The sequence below is a fragment of the Juglans microcarpa x Juglans regia genome, chromosome 2D, assembly GCF_004785595.1.
Source record: "Juglans microcarpa x Juglans regia isolate MS1-56 chromosome 2D, Jm3101_v1.0, whole genome shotgun sequence".
NCBI classification, from domain to species: domain Eukaryota; kingdom Viridiplantae; phylum Streptophyta; class Magnoliopsida; order Fagales; family Juglandaceae; genus Juglans; species Juglans microcarpa x Juglans regia.
Genome location: NC_054596.1, coordinates 36014561 through 36021621, shown reverse-complemented (window position 1 = coordinate 36021621; position 7061 = coordinate 36014561). Strand labels below are relative to the sequence as shown.

At 35.5% G+C, this 7061-nt stretch overlaps 1 long non-coding RNA gene across 1 annotated transcript; it reads right to left on the bottom strand.

Moving 5' to 3' along the window:
• Positions 1-372: 372 nt before the first annotated feature.
• LOC121251108 lies at positions 373-6779 on the bottom strand. Its single transcript, XR_005937920.1, has 3 exons — positions 6769-6779; positions 1162-1166; positions 373-435 (listed from the first exon to the last, which is right to left on the bottom strand). It is a non-coding gene; the product is annotated as an uncharacterized LOC121251108 (long non-coding RNA).
• Positions 6780-7061: the final 282 nt, after the last annotated feature.

Below are 7061 nucleotides of genomic sequence, written 5' to 3'. Positions count from 1 at the left end.
TATTTCCAGCAAACTGTACTCGCCAAAAATGATGTTTTAGAAAATAAAAAAAAATGCACAAAATAGAATAAATAAAAAATATAGTACACATCCAAATTATATTCACTATGAAATTTTTGGATGGCCACACAAAAGCTCAAGCTATATAAATTGCAATTTAGTATTTATATCAAACAATAATTAATCAACTATACAACCACACCACCTTATATAACCAAGAAAATCTCTAAATTCGATTCCCATATCTTTTCTTTTTTCACTTTACCTAGTTCCACTCATAGAAATGTGGAAACTACCAAATCAAAAAAACAATCAAACAAGAAAGAGAGTAAAATGGAGAATAAAAAGTGAAAGGGTGCTCACAATATCACACCAAGTGACAAGTTCTCGTACATGTGGTTACAACAAATTTTAGATTAACATCTATAGGTCATTCTTGTCCATATGCAAAAAAAGAATTAGAAATAAGAAAAATAATAGAAGAATGTACATTATTGAGGGAAAAATTAGTTGATTGGCATATTCTTGTGAAAACCTGTGTAAAATTGAGTTATAACAAATGTTGAAGCAGTGTAATATAAAAAAGATTGAAATGTGCTCAACATGGCTCAACTAGCGCTCAACTGGCGCTCGAGCGGGACCTTCCAGAGAGGTTCACTCGACGTGCGCTCGAAGTGCGCTCGACTCAGCGCTCGAGCGGAACCCATACAGAGTGTTTCGCTCGATGTACGCTCGACGAAGCGCTCGAGCGGAACCATACAGAGAGGTTTGCTTAAGGTGCGCTCGACGTGGCGCTCGAGCGGAACCTATCCAGAGTGGTTCGCTCAAGGTGCGCTCGACGTGGCGCTCGAGCAGAACCTATCCAGAGAGGTTTGCTCAAGGTGCGCTTGACGTGGCGCTCGAGCAGAACCTATCTAGAGAGGTTCGCTCAAGGTGCGCTCGACGTGGTGCTCGAGCAGAACTCATCTAGAGAGGTTCGCTCGATGTGCGCTCGACGTCTCGCTCGAGTGGTTTCAGAAGACAACTTGCGCTCGACCTTCGCTCGACACCTCGCTCGAGCCAATGTTCAAGGCAACCTAATTTTGAGCGCCGTGTCTTGCTGGGACTATAAATAGAACAGGTTATTTCTGTTCTTTGGTGTGAAGAAAAAAGAGCAAAAACACAATCTCTTTTCAAGAGCATTTGAGAGAAACTTTTCTCTCATTCAAAATTGAATCTATTGGAAGATTTACCTTCACCAAATCACACTCAAGATAAAAACATTGTAGAGTCTATTGAAGTGGACGTATTCATTGGCCGGAAAGTTTCCGGAGCTGCCGTGCTGCAGAGATCGAGAGGTTCTTGTGGGATACTATAAAAAGGGTTATTTATAGAGTTGCAAGCCAAGATTTAGCTACTACAAATGTTTTGTGAGTGTTTCTAAATTGGTTGTAACGAACTTATATTTCTATAGTGGATTTGTGGTGGTGACCTACACCCGGAGTGGTTTTATATTTTGAAGAAGTTCTTCAAATGAGTTTCCACTCCGTGAACAAATCTCTGCTTTGATTACTTGTGTGATGCATATTTTTTATTAGTTGTATGGGTGTCAATATGTTTAGTAGACTAAGAAAATTTTGAACTACACCTATTCACCCCCCTCTAGGTGTTGTATTGGGTAGAACCACTGCTTTTTCAGTACATATTAAGAAAAACTAGTTACCTCAAACACAATTTGAAATGAAAATGCGAGTGAGCAGTAATGAAGTATCATGTTTCAAACACAACACTTCATTTAGAAAACAACCCTCCCCCCACCCAAGCCGAAAGAAAAAACAAAGATAGAAGTATCCCAAACATCATGCAATTTCACATAGTACAATATTAGAAATTAAAACTGACAAATTAAAAAAACTAAAAAAAGAACATAAAATTATGTTAGCATTAAAAAAAATCAACAAAACCAATCAAAATTGTGATACTATTATTGTAAGCCCACTTATTGACACCAAATGAATCACCTTGTGAGTCATCCCATTGTTGCTATCTACCAATTTCTTTGGTACCAAAACTTCATAACATTCATTTGGCCCCTCATTTATGTCTTCATTCATACATTCTTTTGTTTCATTTAAATCATTTTGTTTTAACTTTCATTTCATCATTGATTTCACTAACTATATAGTAACACAAACATCCAAGAGATCCAAACCTTAACTTCAAGGCTTGTGGCATCCTTCATTAAATACATCCTTATACCATCCATGGCTTTATCACTTAGATCAATAGGTACTCTTAGACACCCCATTACAACACTTTTGCAAACCATGGTTCATAACCTTTGAACCATAGGTTTTAGCACATCAATCTCAATAAGGAACCGGAGACTTAACTTACATAACTAATCCATAGCCTCACCATTTTTTCTAAACAAACTTCATGCTCCGTTCACTACATACTCTTAACTTCAGAGCCATAATCAAGGAGTCCTTAAAGTCACACATTTCCAACTTATTACATCCAATCCATGGCTCTACACATCCCTTGCATCTTCTAAATACAACTCCATTTAATATCTAATTCTCAAAGTAAGCCTCAAAGTGAGCTTTCATGCTTCACTTTATAGTTCATTACAAAGATCCAAGAACTTCGTCATTCCATTCAAACGCCCATTTAAAATTTAAAACATCAATCCAAGCTACACAATTTAATTCAAATTCAATGTAAAAAGCCTTTCCTCCATTGCTACACAAAAGCTAGCCCAAAAATACTACACAATACATATTCATTCAAGTTCCATTCACCTTTTCATATTCTATATTACATAAAAAAATTCAAGACCTTCCATTGAACAAACATAAATGTATAACTTCAAACTAACTTCAATCACTAAACATCACATTTATACATTACATGGAAACAGTTTCCAAACAAGAGATAATATGTCCAACTAGTATATATGCTTCATTATCCCATAAAACATCAATCCAAATGGAGCCACAAAAGCTTTAGCGGCCAAAAATGCATATATATTGAATGAAAATATTAATTGGCAATTTATACCATCGCATGGCATGCAAAAGAATATAACTTCCAATATAACTTCATTCTATTTGGAAAGCTTTCCTCAAAAAACTGGCAACAATTTTCCAACTAGAACTCTACAAAAAAATAGTAGAACAATAGATGAGGGTCATGAATCAGGAAAATGATAGCAATAAATTACTCTAAAGGATGAGGCAACTGTTGCTGCCTCAGGCAATTGTCACACACTATGAAGAAATGTGGGAATGGCACCAGATGATGTTTTGATAGAAAAATAACTTCCAATAAATACAAGTACTCAAAAGTAAAATACCAAACCATACACAAAGCTTCACAAGTGAAAAATGAAGGAAAAGCAGAAGAGGAAGTGATGACAATCAAACACTAATAATATCCATGTTGATCAATCAAACACAAATTTAAGCAATTAGGAAAATATATGCAATAAAATCTTAGTAATTGGCAGAACCCTATGCTTAAGGCTATATTTTTTTATAGGTAAAATTAAATACTTAAGGCTATATTTTGAAACTAAATGTATATATTACAAAAAACAAACCTCCCCAGATGTAACATGCAGGAGGAACTTAGCCTCAAATTCACGGCAAAGTTCCAGGGCTAGAGCTCAGGTGCCCTTAGAACTTTGAACCAATTGCTCACCAAGCCTCACCAGCTCATCCTGAACTATTTGCGACTTCCCTTCTAACCTGCAGAAATGAAAAGAATAGGCATTGATAGGAACCCAATTTCATCATGCTTGATAGGAAAAGATATTGATATGAATCCATTCAAAAGCAGTAGTTTCAAGAAAGGTATGTGGCTAATTATGTGCATGTTATCAAATTTAGACATGCAAAATACTTAATAAACTAAATCTATACAACCTAGAAAGCTGGATTTATTGGTTCAATACAATCTGCATGTCAGCAGTACTTGATAGTGTGGACTCTAATCAAAGTAGACAACTCAAAATCTGGGAGACTTTTTGAAACATTTGGACGTGACTTTGTTTCCTCTATATTTATTTTTTGTATGCTGAACTGGATTGTCCCTTTCAATAAAGTTCAATTACTTATGAAAAAAATCTCATTATTATGACTCGAAATACTTTTTTTATAAGTGCATAAAAAACTACACTAGAAAGATACATAAAAAATATTAGGCATTACAGGAACTAAACTTGCAAGTTAAAAAATATATATCTAAAAGATGCATAAAAACATGAAAAGATCAAAATAGAATGTCGTATAGCATCAGCAGAACACACACCCAGAGAGGAGGTTTGGAAGCCGAACGTTCCTGTGATTCCTAATCTGCTGCGCCAGAGCATCAACCAAAGCTATTCTCCCAAGCTTAGTTTGCGGGGCTCCAGTTAATATGGACTTAAGACTTTCACTCTTTGCTCTCCATGCAATTAACATATAATCATCTCACATGCCAAAAATATCAAACAGAGAAGTAAACGGTAACCTCGCAACTGGACCATTATGTGCATCCCCTTCAACATCTATACGGTCAACTGTAAAGCAGGGGACTAAATTATTGAAGGAAACCTTGCTAAAATAAATAAATAGCAAGATTAACAATCTTAAGCCTTAAACATTGTCCAAAAACTTATCTTGCATTGAAGGACGTGGGTTGCGAACAGAGCAAGGGAGAGAGGGAGGGCCTCGGGCTACTGGGCTAGGCGTGAAGGAGAAGGGGGCTCCGATGGCGGACTGGCGATGGTGTAAATGTGTGATTGGTGGCGAACGACACCCCTAGCAGCGACGATCATAGAGAAATCTGAGAGATAGAGAGAGAGATGAGGTCAGATTCTAGAAAATTGATATTTTCGACATGGGGGTTGGGGGAGAAGGAAGGGGTGACCTTCGAGGTGAGGTGGCAGTGCTGGCGACGGGTTGTGCGCGGCGGAGGCTTGAGGGAGAAGAGGGATTAGGGAGAGAGGGGGAAGGGGGGAGGGTGACCCGGGGAGACTACGCTGGAGGGAAAGAAATGAAGGGAAAACATTAGGCGCGGGGTTTAAATTTTATTAGCTTTTTCCGGCTACAATATTCACCTTAAATATTATGTATTGCGGCGATTTTTCTAATCGACGGAAATTTAATGCCGCTACAATTAAAAATACTTTATTGCAACGAAAAAAATCGCCGCCATAAGTACAATAGTCGCCGCAAAAGTGAATTGTAAATTAATCTACTTTGTGATTTCTCACTTCGCACTGGATATTAAGTGGCGACTTGGAATTCACCGGAAATAAGGTCTAATTTTTTTTCAACGATTTTAAAATCGCTGAAAAATGCCTAATTATTATTTGCGGTGATTGTTAAGTAAAAAAATTGCTGCAAAAGGCCACTTTTGCTATTGCAGCAATTAACAAACCGTCGTAAAAAGTTTTTTAATATATATGCCAGCGAAATTTTTTTGTGGCAAAAAATGAAAAATCGCTACAAAAGACCAATTTAGTATTTGCGGCAAATATGTCTGTCGAAAAATCGCCGCAAAAGCCCAGTTTCAAAATTTTATGTAAAAATATCGCGGCGATGTAAAAATTGCTGCAATTAAAAGCTTTATGCGACAATGCAATTTTCAACAGACATAAAATCACTGCAAAAAGTCTTATTTCTTGTAATGAATTTGATTATTTGTTTATTGACCGGGACTTTTTCATGTGTTAACATGTCATACTGACTATATTTAATTGTATCAATGTGCATCTTATTGTAAAAAGAATTTGTATATACTATATTTAATTAATCACTATAATGAATATATTTTATATATATTTCCTTTTTTTTGTGGTGTTGGGGGGGGGGGGGTCTATATATCTTCACACCAAACTAGACGATGTAGGCCGGTATGACTATTTTGCCCTCATTCCCATGTATACATATTGATAACTTTTTATCCTGAAACATCACCCCAAGCGTCTGTGCTGCATGCATGCCACGTACTATATATATGCATATGCATATATACATGCAATACGCGCATATATGTAGTATATTAAAATTAAACTACCGAGATATAAATGGAGAGTAATTAATTCTACCTACCATCTCATTTACCATTATTAATCTTTCACTATTTCATGACGTGATATTTAATGATTAATAAAAATTATTTATTATATTTTACTTGTGAGTCAATTATTTAATATCATATTAAAAATGTTGAGATCAGGATATGAAAAAAAGATGGTAAATAAAATTTTTCATAAATAGAAATTAATTATACGGTACGTCTGTAGGTGGTCGTGTGTGTATACAGAAAAAAGAAAAAAAAAAAAAAACTATACAGAATTAATTACGACGAAATAACTACATTCAACGAAAAACGAACCATACATGCTCTCTCTGATCTTATCGAAATGATTTTCACAAAATGCAGAAAAAGCCAACTATTCATGCCAAAAGTACAGTGATGTATGTATGTATGTATGTATGTAATAATAGTATTCAGGTTGTTGTTCGTTCTGATCCCTTTTATGTTTGAGGGGCCGGGATGACCCCATGATTTTAAGTCGAAGAGAATATCATGTCATTGTGAAGATAAGGTAGACCCCTATTAATAGTTTTGGCACTGCATGTCCACCAAAGAAAGAAGGAAAAAAAATCCTGATCACTTGTATGTATACGGAGAGAGAGATTCAATTATGTCCCCCCATGTACATATATCCATACAGATAGATACACACATATATAATAATATATGAAAAATTCTATTCATCATGCCGTCCCAAACACCACACAACACAACACACATTTTTTTTTATTATTATTTTTTTTAATCTTACCAAATGAGTGGTATATGAATGATATATACACGAATTCAATAAGTTTAATAAGAATAAAACAAAAAAAAATTAAAAAAAATATCATGTGTGAAAATAATGAATAACAAAGTTATATATATACATATAAAGATGCTCTTGGCGTTTGGTTGGAAATAAAACAAAATGCAGACATAGATGACTTTGGTCGTAGATGAAGCTTATAGTTGGGCCCCAAAGCGCGCGCAATGAAAGAAAGGAATTG